Source organism: Chamaea fasciata, unplaced genomic scaffold, assembly GCF_029207755.1.
Source record: "Chamaea fasciata isolate MVZ Bird 193981 ecotype frontalis unplaced genomic scaffold, bChaFas1.0.hap1 SCAF_59, whole genome shotgun sequence".
NCBI lineage: Eukaryota > Metazoa > Chordata > Aves > Passeriformes > Sylviidae > Chamaea > Chamaea fasciata.
Window position 1 is genome coordinate 142589 of NW_027094144.1, and position 15245 is coordinate 157833.

The window sequence follows — 15245 nt, forward strand, 5'->3', positions numbered from 1 at the left end:
AGGTACTAGATGATATAGTATGCTTAAACTGTCTGTTTGGTCGGGATAACATCTAGTGAACATGTAAAGGAGACTCTGCTATTGAGATACCAACTATCAGCATCTACCATATGAAGAAAGTACGGACCAAGGCCCAAGCTGGAGGTGATAATGAAGACACAGCCAAGAAACACGCATGCCCTAAAACAGCGGACCCAAGGAGGCACCATGCAAAACAGTTCCCGGAATATGGAAACTAGTTTATGGAAAAATATGAACATTCAACAGGTTGATACAATGGAAATGGTATTTAAAGAATGACTCTGATACAGCAGAACGTGGACTTGGCTAAATGCCAAGTCAACCGGCCAAACGTACTTAGCTTTTTTTTTTTATCTCCTAACTGACTCATTTTCTATTAAACCTGTTTCTGAAAATTTACATAGAAAGTGAACCTTGTTTTTCACAGACTGGGCTCATACTGGGACTGACCGGGCTCATACTGGGAGCAGCCACTGCCGGCACCGGGACCCCCCAAAAACACCTCCCGGGGAGCCCCCGATGTCCCCCCGAGGGGCATCTGCTGCTCGGCTTTGCAGCCCCGTGAGTTCCAAACATCCCCCCAACAAACCCCAAACCCAGGGACCCCCCGGGATATTTGGGGCGAGCTCCCCCTCCCCGGCCCCCTGCGGGATGGGGGGGATGATCCCGGCGGTGCCGCCAATTCAGGGAGCGCTGGAGTCGCCGCTCCCTCCGCTCGTCTTCTCCTCCCGCTCCTGCCGCCGCTGCGCCTCTTCCTCCCTCCCTCCTCCTCCTCCCCCGGGCCCGGGCCCCGCCTGGGAGGGCGGGGACAAGGAAAGGGCGGGAACTGGGCGGGGAAAGAGGCGGGGTCAGGGACAGGGCGGGAATCGTGAGGGGAAAGAGTCGGGGCGAAGGCGACGCGTCGTCGTAAAACCGCCCGGGTTCGCTTAAAATCACCAAAATGCGCCTAAATTTCTCCAAAAGGGCTTAAAATCCACCCTAACACGGATCAGGTTTGGCCTCAAATCACCCTAAGAGGCCTGCAATCCCCACAAAGTGGCCTAAAATCACCCAAAGGGCACTAAAAGCCACCCTATAGCCACAGGGTTCGGTCTAAAATCAGCCCGTTGGGGATAAAATCATCTAAAGGGGTCTAAAACCAACCAATATCGTCTAAAATTGCCCCGACTGGTTTAAATCCACACAAAATGGCAAAAAATCCCCTTAAAACTCCTAAAAAGGGCGTCAAATCAACCCTGAAAAGACCTGGTTTGGCTTAAAATCAATGAAATGTACCTAAAGCCCACCCTAAAACCCACCAGATTTGGCCTAAAATCATCCAAAGGGGCCGAAAATCCACCCTAAACCTGCCCAGTTTGGCCTAAAATTACCCAAACCCGCCTAAAATCTCCGGGACTGGGACCGAGAGCGGGACCGAGAGCGGCAGCGGAACCAGCCCCGAGACTGGCACCGCCCAGGGACGGGGACTGAGAACGAGATTGGCGCCGGGAGCGCTCCGGGACCAAGAGCGGCACCGGGACCGGCACCGGGACCGGCACCGCCCGGAGACCGGGACTGAGACCGGCAAAAAATGGCTCGAACGGCACCAAAAACGCCCCTGAAGAGACCAAAAATGCCCGAAAAGTGACAGAAAATGGCCACAAAATGGCCCCCAAATGACCCAAAACTGACTAGAAATGCCACTGAAATTACAAAATATGGCTGAAAATGACCCAAAGCGTGACCAAAAATGACCCAAGAGTGACAGAAAATTGCCCAAAATGCCGCAGGATGGGGGAGAGCCCGGAGACACAGAATTCCCAAAAAATTTAAAAAAAAAATCCCCCCAAAATTGCATACAAAAGGAAAACTATAGAAAAAAAACAAACTGAAAAAAGCCTCAAAATAGCTCAAAAAAGAAAAAAACCCAGAAAATGCCTGCAAAAATTCCAGTAATATTCCCAAAATTTCCCAGACTACCCAGAATTTCCCAAATTCCAAAAAATGTCCAAAAATTTCCCTAAACACCAACAAAAATCACCCAGAAAATAAAATAAATAATAAAAAACCCCAAACCCTAAAAATGTCCAGAAATATTTAAAAAACCCCCCAAACTCCCCAAAAAATCTCCAAAATTATCTAAAAATCCCCCAACTCCTCAGATTTCTCAAAATTCCCAACATATTCCCCAAAGCCCGCAAACAGCAACAGAAAACACTCTAAAAATGCAAAAACACCACCCCAAAGTCCTAAAAATACCTCAAAAATCCCCTCAGAATACACAAGACGTCCCCCAAAATGAAAAAAAATCCCTCCAAAATTCCCAAAAATCCCACGACCCCCTAGAACTGCCAAAATCCTTGAAAATTCACAGAAATTCCTACACTTGCTCTCAATGAAGTTGTGCAGCAGGCAGGACTTGCCCGTGCCGTGCTGCCACTCACCGAGAACTTGAAGAGGATATCTAGGAAAAAGAATTCCCCAAATTCCCAAGTTAGGACCCAAAATTACCCAAAATTCCCACCCTTTGACCCGAAATTCCACAAGTTCCTGCGTTTGGACCCAAAATTCCTCCAAAATTCCTCACAGAGGCCCCAAAATTCAAAAAAAAAAATCCCAACAGAGCGCCCAAAATTGCCCAATTTGGACCCCAAATTTCCAAGAATTAGCTGTACAGAGCCAAAAATTCACAAAAATTTCCTTTATGGGCCCCAAAACTCCACTATAGAGATGCCAAGACTCCCCCAGACCCCCTCACATCCCATGCAGAGAACCCCAGATCCCCTATAGGGTCCCCCAGGCGCCCCCGGACCCTCTATCGAGCCCCTACATATCCCCTCAGACCCCCCTGGGGACCTCCAGACCCCCCCAGACCCCCCAAATCCCCCACAGGGACCCACAGACACCCCCAGACCTCTCCGGACCCGCTACAGGCTCCCGCTGACCCCTAGAGATCCCCTACAGACCCCCCAACCCCCCAAAACGCCACGGAGACCCCCCAAATCCCCCACAGACACCCAGACACCATTTAGGGACGCCCGGAGCCCCTTTACGGACCCCGCTGGACCCTCTACAGAGCCCCAGACCCCGACAGAGCCCCGAGACCCGCCCAGCCCCCTTTAGGGATCCCCAGACCGCCCCAAAGCCCCTACAGACCGCCCCAAATCTCCTGCAGATCCCCCACCAAATCCTCTAAGGAGACTTCCAGGTCCTCTCAGACCCCTATAGATCCCCTATGGATCCCCTATGGATCCCCTATAGATCCCCTATAGATCCCCCATTCCCCCACCGCAGGTCTCGGACACGCCGGAGCCGACTCGGGAGACCGGGAACAACGATGGCGGCGCCCGGGAGAGCCACCTCTGGGTCGTCTGCGCATGCGCTGGACGGAACGCGCCAGCAGATGGGCGGGGCCCAAGGAAAAGAGGCGTGGCCAATGAAAGGGCGGGGAACGAATGGAACGAGGCGGGGTCAGAGAAAGGGCGGGAACTGGGCGGGGAAAGGGGCGGGGTCCAGGAAACGGCGGGAATTCTGAGGGGGAATGGGCGGGGTCAAGGGAACGCGCGGTCCTAAAAGGGCCCGGTTTGGCTTAAAATCACCCAAAAGACCCTAAAATCTCCGGCACCGAGACCGAGACCAGCACCAGAAACGGCACCAGCACCAAGACCGAGACCGAATCCGGAACCGAGACCCGCACCGCTCCGGGACCGGCACTGTGGGACCGACACCGAAACCGGCACCAGAACTGGTACCGGAACCGAGACTGAGACCGACACCGACACTGGGACCGGCGCCGGGAGCGCTTCGGAACCGGCACCGGCACCAGGACTGCTCCAGGACTGCGGCCAGAACCCAGACCGGGAGCGCTCCGGGATCGAGACCGAGACAGGCACCGGAACCAGCAACGAGACTGGCACCGCTCCGGGACCAAGACTGGGATTGGCACTGGGAGCACTCCGGGACCAAAAACGGCACCGGCACCGCTCCGACACCGAGACTGAGACCAGGACTGAAACTGGAACCGGCACTGGCACCGAGACTGGCACCGCTCCGGGATCGAGATCGGCACCGCGACCGGAATCAGCACCGGGAGCGCTCCGGGACCGAGACTGAGACCGAGGCCGAAACAGGGACCGGGATCGGACCCGGAATCGCTCCGGGATCGGCTCCAGGATCGCTCCGGGACCGCCGCGTTCGCTGCGGGGAGTTTTGGCCGCGCCGCCGGGCGGGACTGGGAGGGACGGGGAGGTTGCCCTGGGCCGGGCGGGACCGCCTCGGTTCGCATCGTTCCGAGGCGGCCACCCCGGTCCAGATGATCCCAGTCTCTATGGTTCTGATCCAGATGGTCCAGCCTGTGAAATCCCAGTCCATGTGATCCCAGTCCATGTGATCAAGAACTCTCCAAGTTTGATTTACTATCAAACCACATCCCACCCACCCAGCCCCACACAATCCCGATCCCAACATCCGCCCACAAAAATATCCCCAAACCAACTGTTCCATTTAGAGTTGTAACCCGTTCATTCTTATCCCATCCCCACTCACGTGGACCACCATGATACCCTGAGGTTGCCAGGTTCAGGTGACGACTTCTGGGATGTGATTCTTGAGTACTGGTATATCTAACAGTGGCTTCAGACCACGGCCACTCAGCTGGCTCCTGGCCATGGGAGTGTGGCAGGATACAGAGAAGTATTAATAATGTTAACATGGTTATTTTGTTTTCATGTCACTTGAAGTGTCCCCTCGGAGTTCTCCTGCAATAGGAAAACACAGAAAAATCTGCCACCTAAGGGCAGAACATTAAAACGATGGAATTATCCAGCGGGTATTTATCCGATGTTCTTTTCCTAAGGCATCAGATGCTATCCACGCAACTTTATTCAGAGAAGTTTTCAACACAAGTGGTACTTCTCCCACCGTAGGGAGGTCTACCAAAACAGGGTGTCCCGGGTCATGAACTGGATTTTCGGGATCATTTGGTCCTCTTTGTGAGGAGATTAAGCTCAGAGGATTTGGGCAAAAAGCAGTAATTTTGGGGCACCCATTTACCCCCCATCTTTCATTTTCACTTTGCACAGCTTTATGCAACCGGCCATCCCAGCCTCCCTCTTGTGGTTTCAGAAGTCGTTTTAAAAGACCGTTAGTCCTTTCTACAATTCCGTTAGCTTGAGGATAATAGGGAGTGTGAAAAGTCCATTTTATCCCTTCACCTTTTGCCCATTCCTGTACTACTTTAGCAGTAAAGTGTGACCCATTATCAGATTGAATTTCCTGTGGTTTTGGGAAAGTCCCAAACCATATCTGCAATGCTTTAACAGTGTTTTCCCCTGTAGCCCTTTTAAATGCCTCGGCTTGAACTGATCCAGATGTAATCTCAACCCCCACTAACACAAAATGTTTACCTCCTGATTGCTTAAAGGGACCCATGTAATCTACCTGCCATGCATCCCATAAGCCTTTACCTGTCCTCAAGTGTAGTGGGTCATCCTCTAAAGGATGTCTTTCTAGCCGTTTGCGACGCTGCTCACAGGCTGAAATGCAGGTGTTACACATTTCTCTGGTAATGGGCCAAGCCCGGGCATGAGCTTCCTTGTATAAATCTTTTGTACCTGTGTGTTGTCGTTTTACATGCAGCCATTCTAATAAGTGCTCCCAATCTTCAGTGATTTCATCCTTTTTCAGAGGACTTAATTTTGCTAATTCATCAGCTCTGTTATTCCATTCTCCTGCTGGATTATCATCTGTCTGGTGAGAGGCTACCCACCCTACAGCAAAATTCCCTTGACTTGCAATTTGTAAAATTTCTTGCCACTTTTCTTTCTGCCACACTGGAATTCTGTTAACTTCCCGATCATTCTGTTGCCAGAAAGGCAGCCATTCAGTGCAGCCCTTATATACAGCATAGGAGTCAGTGTAAATACAGACAAGAGAGGTGTTTTGTGCCTCCCTCTGGAAAACACTCCAAACAGCTCTAAGTTCCCCAATTTGGGCACTGCCTTCCCCTTCTGTAATGATCCGCTCTCCAGAAGAAGTGTGCAAAGCTACAGCTCTGTATTTCCACACTTTTCCTTCACGCTTAGCTGAGGCCTCAGTAAACCATGAATGTGCTGTTTGCTCAGGGGAGAAGGGAGGGGCTATTTTAAGAACTGAGGCAGGTTTGTCTTGGCTGCTGTTCAGATTCTCTGTGTGTTGTATTGGTAAATTTTTCACAGCGCCTTCAGTAATTGAAAAGATGTTATTAGAATGCTCTATTTGTGCATACCATTTCCTTACTGAGGCTCGTTGTGCTACCCCTTCAGGAGGTGGAGTCCCTGTGATCACTATTTTAATGACTTTAAAGGGACCTCTCAACACAACTGGTTGTTTTCTTGTGATTTTTTCTACTTCTATAAGAGCCTGGGTAACAACAAATAAGCCTTTCTCCCAAGTTGTATATCTTTTTTCAGCATCTTTCAAGCCACGGGAGTAGAAGCTAACAGGTCTGATTGGGCCTTCAGGACCCCTTTGCCATATATGTACTGACAATCCTGAGGTAGCAAATCCCCATTCTACCTGAAAAGGATCTGCTGGGTGGATAGGGCCTAGGGCCTGATGAGCTGTGGCTTCAAAAATCAACAATTGTAATGCTTCTTCCTGAGAAGGGCTCCAGTCCCATTTTACTCCCTTTCTCAACAAATCATCAAGAGGTCTGGCAATAATTGAAAAATCTGGAATGTGTTTTCTCCAAAATACCAATAGTCCTAGAGCTTGTTGGAGTTCTTTTCTAGATTCGGGCATCTTGATTTGATCTAAAGAAGTTAGGGTGTCTGGTGGGATGCATGTCATACCTCCTTTCCACCACATGCCTCAAAATTTCACTTCTTGAGAAGGTTTTTGTATTTTTTCTGAGGGGATCTGCAAACCAAGGCTTTCTAAGTGGGAAATTATTTTCTGTTGAACATCCTCCACTACTTCTTTTTCTTCCCCTCCCACTAAAATATCATCTATGGATTGGTAAACAGCTACAGTGTCAGGTTTAGATAGTTCTTCTAATTCTTGGGCTAAAGCATGGTGGGCTAAAGTGGGGGAGTGTCGCTACCCTTGGGGTAGACGTGTGAAGGTATATTGCTGTCCCTCCCATGTAAAGGCAAAACGGTCCATATCTTCTTGTTGTATGGGTATCATGAAAAACATGTCTTTAACATCTATTGTTGCCATAATAGAGTGAGCTTTTTCCTGAATTGATATTATTAATTCAGCTGTATTTGGGACCGCTGCTGTAAGAGGGTCTGTGTTGGCATTAAGCCGTCTGTAATCAACTGTCAGTCTCCACTTTCCATTGGGTTTTTTAACTGGCCAGATTGGTGAGTTAAAAGCGCTGTGAGTGTTAACAATTACTCCTTGATCTTTCAATTCCTGAATGACTGGCTTGATGCCATCTTTAGCACCAGAGGGTAAAGGATATTGTTTCACAGAAGTGATTTTGCTGAACGGTAGGGAAGGAGCTGTTTGTAGCAGCCTGATGTTAAGGCTGGGAGCTCCAAAAGACCAGAGAAAGCCTTCTGAGTCTTCCCATTGTCTCCCAGCAAGTATATCCATCCCTAACAAACTGTCAGGAATGTTTCCAATGACCATTTGGACAGCTATTGGGTTGTCTTCTCCGGGCAGTCTGAGTTTTACTAGAGCCATACTCATAGACTCTGTAGTTCCTAGGGCATTTAAAACACAACATCGTTTTTTGCTGGGAACAAGCCCACACTTTTGGGCATGTGTGATTTTCAATGCACTGATTTGGGCCCCTGTGTCCACAACAAAAGTTATTAATATTTGTTTGGGGCCAACTATTGCTGTAATCAATATGTCCCCTGTTCTCGGGTCCTTTGTGAGCTTCCTCAAAAACATCCAGTCTCCGTTTCTTCGCTCACTATCAAGAAACGGAGTTTCTAGTTTAAAGGAGGTTGGTGTGTTTCACTTCCCTGAAGCGGGGAGAGAGCATGCTGTGTCTCATTGCTTAAAACCTGTGTTGGGGAATGTTGTGGCTGGTTGCCCAAGGCTTGTGGAAGAGGAGGTGCACTGGGTTGTTGGTTGGATGATTCCAACACAATAGGTTTGGGACAGGGCCAATTGGAAATTATTTTAGCCGATTTATCATAAGGCAAGTTATCCATTGCTTCTCGTGGAACTCCCCTTTTCAGCCCTAGCAACCACAGCTGCTGCCGGCTGGAAATTTGTTTTCCCTTTTCTGGTTTTTCATTAGGAGAAGCAATGTGCCTGACTCCTCTGGGTTTTTCTGGTTTGTCCTCTGAGTACTTCACTGGTCCATATTTTCTACTGTAACTTATTAACTCCTCTGCTACCTCACTCCATGTCCAAAGTTTATGACTGCTGTTAGATTGTGTGCTAGGAGTTGTGAAAGGTGAGGAGTCAGTGGAACCAGTTTGATCTCTTGTATGTCCGAGAAATCTTTCAAGTCTATCTACCGGAGTGATAGATGCTATTGTTTTTTGAAGAAGAATTGCTGTTGGTTTAAGAGACTCTGGCAGACCTCGAATTAAAGGGGTCATAATCTCAGGTTTGACAGGCTGTTGCATTGGCGACTCACAGGCAGAGATTAATTTTCTTTCATGTATCATTTGCAAGCATGCAGCTTTGTGTATGTTTTCTAGGAGTTGGTCTGAGGTGCCGACTATTGCCAGAGGGTCACCCCTCTCAAGGGGGTTTAACCCCCCTGCCCAGTGAGCTGCACGCTGTGTCAGGGAGCATGGAGCATGTGTGTTTCCTGTTGTTAAGAAAACTCCATGTCCCCAGTAGCCACTTGCTTCTTGTTCACTTAATTTAATTTGGTCACCCCCTGTGAGGGAAACTCTGAAAACATACTCCGTCTCTGATTCACTAGGGAGGCGGGAGTATTGTGTCTTTAATTTAGCTAATTCAGTGGCTGTGTATGGTATTTCTTTGGTGGTTATGTGGGGATCACCATCTTCTTCATTTATATAATTATATTCTGTTTTGATGAGAGGTCTCAAGTTGGAGCAACAGTGTTCCCCACAATTTTGCATGTGTACTAATTCTTTCTGAGTGTATATTTGTTTCATGTTGTATGTCTCCTTTCCTTCTATTTCTGTGGGTAAATCTGCAGATTTTAAATTTTTGCTTCGCTCTTCTGCAAGAGAAATCTGCAGCAAATAAATCTGATTTCTTTCCTGTTCTGATTGGTTTTGCAAAGCTTCTACCAAATTCTGCAGGGATTCTATGACTGCTTTTTCTTCACTTACCCGCTCAAAACGGGTTTCTATGGCTGCCGAAAGACAGGCCCCCAAAACTGAGCAAAGAATGGTTTTATTTCTGCCCAGTTTGTATCTAGCATCATGTTGCAAAGAATATATTCTATCTACAATGTTTTCAAAGTTAAACCAATTATTCTGTGCCCACCTTTCTCCATCTGGAGAAGGTCTAGCACTATGTTTTGCTAGCAAAGCATAAAATGCATTCTTATCTTTTTCACTCATTTTGTGCAGGGGCCAAAAGCACTCTCAGGGAGGTACGCTTCAAGTTACACCAAAGGCACAGCTAAAACTGTGTTTCCCTTCGCTTCCCTGGAATGGGCGAGGAGACCAAAACTGCCTGGGAGGTTCACTTTAGTTACAAATGGTTGTCTCCTCAACTACACCAAGCAGCCCAAAACACAAAAAAAAAAAAAAACAACCAAAAAAACCAACCCAAAGAAAACTAACTACAGTCCCATCTTTTGCACAATGAGATCCTTTTGTGAAATCCTGATGACAGGGAGTGCTATTCGCCTGGGTGTATACAGTTGGCGGGAATTTTCCCTGACCCCCCTTGCTTTCTAACAGCGCTCACCCAAGTGGCGTGCTAGGTGCGGCTGAGACGAGGGTCCTTCCCCTGTTACAAGCTATACAAAACCCGCAACCCCTCTGTCCATCAAGATCCTGTCTGTGACGCCCATTTCATGTCAGGGTCCGCAAATATATGCAGGGAACCTGATGGTTTGTTTTAGGGATCTCAGAGCGCAAAAGACACAGCAGGAACAACTCAGTTTACTCCATCAAAAATGCACCTTTATTTAGTGCCAACAAATGCCATAGTGGGGAGAGAAATAAAAAATAGTAGGAAAGAGAGAGAAAGAGGGGACGGGGATTATAGCTACAAATGTGGAGGGTCGAGTCTTCGACGCCTAACGATGCCTATAGACGCGATCTTCTCCAGTGGGGTGATCACAAAAGTGAGCGGGCGTCTCCAGAGGTTTTATAGGTTGGTCAAGGCGGGAAGCAAAGCAAGGGGCACAGAGCCAAAGCGGGAACCAGCTGTGTAAAGGCTGAGTGCTCAGGAACAAGCTGCAAACCGTACCTCCAGTACGGACAGCCCAGTTTGGACAGGCAGCCTTGGCTCAGTCCACTGTGACCAGTTCCATTGTTCTTGCACTCCGCTCTCATGGAGATGCATACCAGTCCTCCGAGACTTGGCAAGCGTTCCACCTCAGCCAGGCCAGGGGCTGCTTTCAGAGTCTGGGGTCTCAGTCCTCAATCATTGGAGACAGTCGTGAGGCATATCACATCCTTGGACAGACTCTGACAGCTTCCTGTCATGGGCAGAGTGGGAGCTCCAGGCAAAAGCTTCATTTCTTCATTGGAGAAACTCCTGCTGAGTCATGAGGTGGAGAAATGACACCCAACAGACACCATGGATCCTCAAACCCCTCCAGGATGCCTGACTTTTCAAATTCCATCTAAGAGAGGAGACTGGGAGTGGCTGGATCCAATCCTAGTCCCAGACTTTGTCAAAGGTTTACGTGTAAAAGACTGGACAGGTGGAATTGAACTGCAATGCAATTTGTCCCCCAGGATTACCGATTCAATACCAGATATATTTCCATAAATACAGCTATGATTGATTCTGATCAGGATTAGACAGAAAGATTTATTTACACAACAGAGCAAATAGAAAAAAGAGAGTTATTTACTCCACAGTATAGGAGCTGTAACAATTATATAGAATATAGTGCTCTAGGAAGCAATTTTGAAGTAAACAGAGCCTTGTTGGACTTGTTTGAGCCCATTCCAGGCAGAGCCTCCTGCTCCATGAGGAACTGCCTTTCCTGTGCCATGACCAGGGCAGGTCCCGCTGCAGGAAAAGCCCCAGGCCAGCCCCAACACAACGAAGGGCTCGGGCACAAGTGCAGAGTGCCGTGCTGGGAGCTGTGCCAGGGAGAGCCTGAGGCACCAAAGGCACCTTGGCAGCAGCAGCTGCTTCCAGGCCATGGCCAGAAGCCTCCCTTGGCAGCCCGGCCTGCTGGCCCCCACTGCACAGCTGCTGCTTCAGGGCTCATTTCTGCCTGGGCTCTGCCCCAGCCCGCAGAGTGACACCTCAGCCCTGACTCTGGCACAGCCGCTGTGCCTGAGCCCTGCAAAGCCTCAAGGTCACCTGCGCCTCCCTGGCTCTGGCAGCCCCTGGGGCAGGGGGGGAAAGGCCAGAGAAGGGGCTGGCTTTGGCTGCTGGATGTGGGCTCCAGCAGAGACAAGGAGGAGTCAAGGGAGTGGATGGAGTCCAGCCAGCAGCCCCTTCTCCCCATGCAATCCTGGAATGGTTGGGATGGGAAGAGCTCTGCAGGGCTCATCTCATCCAAAGGCCTGCGATGAGCAGGGACATCTTTCACCAGATCAGGTTGTTCAGAGCCCTGTCCCAGCTGGACTTGAATGTTTCCAGGGAGGGGGCATTGACCAGCTCTCTGGGAAAGCCTGTCCTGGTGGATCACCAGCCTCATGCTCAAAAATTTCTTCCTTATCTCTCCGCATCTGAACCTCCCTTCCTTCAGTTTAAAACCAGCACCCTTTGTCCTATTGAGACAGGCCCTCCTAAAACCTTTGTCCACCATTGCATTCCCATTGAGCCAGGTTTCCGTGGCAGTTGCCGGGACAGGTGACCCAGGTGTGGTGTCCCAGTGAGGGCTGCCATGGAACCAGTGCCCAGCACTGCCCCTTTCTGCCTGGCTGAGCTGCCTTTGGCCCTGGCAGCGGCGTTTGCTGCTGGTTCCGCGGCGCCTGAGCAGCCGGCGCGGCACAGGGCAGGTGGCCGTGGCACAGCCCCCAGCAAGGGATCCCCTCTGGCTCTGGCCACTGACACCAGACCTGGGCAAGGGGCCCAGGCACTGGGCTCAGGCCAGTGTCCGTGGCCACAGCTCCTTGCCATGGCCCCGGGCAGCTTGGGATGATGATCCAGCCTCCCTCCTGGCCCAGGCCTGGGCTGCAGCGCCCTTCCCCACAGCCTGTGTGCACAGAAGCACTTCCAGGGCTCTCTGCATTTCCCTTGCCCTCACTCTTGCCTCACTCACACACCTCCCAACAACCCACCTGGAGCTTTGACTTGCAAGGAGTTCAAAGCTTGTCTGTCCTTGAGGAGTTGGTCTAATTCTGCCTCCAGCCGACTCTAAATTTTTGTTTATTGTACATCTTCGTTGGTGTCTAAAACCTTCCTTGCATGGTTCTGCCTTGGGGAAGGGGAACCTCCTTGGTGACACCTTGGGCTTGCCACAAATTGAGGAGATTGTTTGGAACTTAGGAGGTTTTGATTGCTAAGAAAGGAAGGAAACCTCTCTTTGTCTGAGTGAACCCAGTTCTCTGAGCAAAGCAGGTCCCAGGTGAGTGAGGAGAGGCAGGATGGGGTTAGGGAATGTGGAGCATGGTTGTCCAAAGTGGATCAGAGCTCAAGGCACAGCTCCTCTGACCAGGCCAGACTTCCTTAGGAGAGACCCTGGATCAGTATCAGTCACTTGAATGCTGCAATGACCTCTGCTCTCAAGAGAAAAATACCCCCTTTGAAAAGAAGAGTGTTGATTCCTTCGACGCTCTTTGAAATATTTCTCCATAACTCTAGGAAAAAAGACTTCCTAAGGAACTGCACCAGGCCAGAAGGAAATCAAGGCACAGCCGTGGTTTGTCAGGACTTGCTTTCTCCTAATGAGCCCAGTGATGCATTTGGTGCTGAGCCCTGGAACCTCAGGGCCTGAGAAGAGATTGCACAAACCTTTCCAGGAGTCAAAGTCAGAGGAAAAACCCAAAGTGTCTGGAAGCATTAAAGGGTCACCCTGAGGTCCATCCCCAACACAGGTTCCTCATGGAGTCCTTGGAGGAGAGAATTGGAGGCCAGGATTGCACCAAAACCTCTCAGAGACTCAGTGTGGGAAGGAAAAACCCAAAGTACCTTAAACACCCTGAGTATCTCAAAGCATTAATGAGCCCCACTGAGTGTCAATGCACAGCTCTCAAGGGACTCCTTAAAGCAGATAATTGGGGCCATGATTGCACAAACCTCTCAGAGACTCAGTGGCAAAAAGAAGTGCTTAAATGACCCGGATTACCTTGAAGCGTGAATGAGCTCCACCGAGTGTTGTTACTGAGTAAAAATCTCAAGGGACTGATTAGAGCAAATAATTGGAGGCCACGAGTGCACAAACCTCTCAGACTCAGTGTCAAAAAAAAGTCCTTGAATAAACCTTGAGTAGCCGGAATTACTGACGGGCCCCACTGAGTGCTTTTACTGATTGAGAATCTCAAAGGACTTGTTAAAGTAGATAATTTGGGCAACAATGGCACAAACCTTTCACAAAGTCAGTTTTAAAAGGGAAGCATCAAGTACCTTTAAAAACCTGAAGTGCTTTGAAGCATTAATGAGTGCACTGAGTGTCATTACTGACAAAGCCTCTCAAGGGACTAATTAAAGCAGATAACTGGAGGCCGTGATTGCACAAACCTCTCTGAGACTCCAAGGCAAAAGCAAAGCCCTAAGTCCTTTGAAAAGCCTGCAGTCCCTGGGAGCATTAAGGAGCCCCCAGGGCCATTCCTGACCAAGGCTCCCCAGGGACTCCTTCCAGCACATCCTTGAGGCCACTGGGATGGGAGGGGGATGCCGAGGGCAGGACAAGGGGCTGACAGTGCCCAGCCTCGCCGGGGCTGTGCCAGGAGGCCCCAGGGCCTCAGGACAAGGTGACTCCTCACGGCCCTTGGTGGCACAGAGGCTGCTGTGGCCCAGGGCACCAAGACTTGGCTTCTCTTTGTCCCCACGTGTCATCACTGCCTGCAGTTCTCTGCTCTGGCTGGGGCCTGGGGACACTTTCTCTGTCGTGTCCCTCAGCGGGACCCAGTAAAACTTCAAGAAACTTTGGAGCTGGATTCTGACTTTGAATTCTTGAGAGGTTTCTCCAGCTCCCTCTCAGGGACTGATGTTCAGGGCCTCAGCACAAGCCTGGAGAGGGTCACTCAAGCCCTTGTGCCGTGTCTGTGCTGCTGAGCTGGGCCGGGCTCCTGGCACAGAGGCAGCTCCTGGCAAGGGCAGCGCTGCAGAGAGACAGCTCTGCCCAGGAGCAGCTCCTGTGCCCAGCCCAGCAGGGCTGGGGCACTGCCTGCAGCCACCCCGGGCACAGCACACAGGCACAGAGGGCTTCAACTCAGCCTGGGCTGGCAGCACGGAGCAGAGCTCACTGAGGGCTCACTGGGGGACAAATCCTCGCAGCGTTAGGAAGAGTCACTCCCAGGCTGGGGGAAGAGAAGCTGCAGCTCCTGCAGGGATCTCCTGAAGCTGGCACATCCCACAGCTTTAAGGCCCTTCCAGGAGGACTCTCAGCGTGGCTGCAGAGCAGGCATGTGGCCCCAGGGCAGGGCTGGGTGTCCCTGCTGCAGCACCCGAGGCACAGCACAGGGCAGCTCCCTGTTGCCGGGCTCTGCTGCAGGGCTGAGCAGCCGGGGCTGCAGCCAGGGGTGCCCAGGGCTGTCGAGCAGAGCAGGGTCCTGCAGCCCAGGGCGCTGCGCTGGGCCAGGGACCCTGCTGCCTGCCAGGGACAGCTCTCAGCTGGCCCGGGGAGCTGCTGCCAGCGCTGGGGAGAAGCTGTGGGGGGAAGGAGCCGCCCTGAGCAGGGCAGGTGCTGCTGCTGAGAGGGGCTGTGTGGGGCAGGGCTGCTCCCAGCTCCAGACCAGCCTGGGCACAGCTCCGGAGGACACTTGCCAAAGGAAGCTAAGCCTGGTATTGCTGCAAAGACCAGGAGCTTTCCTGAGAGTGTTTTCAATTTCCTGCTTGGAGAAGGATGGGAAAGTTGGGGTGATGACAAAAACATTTTTGCTTTTTATGCATTTTTCATTTATTCGTAGCTCTGTTAACTACTATTATGTAGTTATAAAACTATTATCTTTAATCAACTCTATTCAACTACTATGACTCTATTCAACTACTTTTATATACTTGTATTACTATAA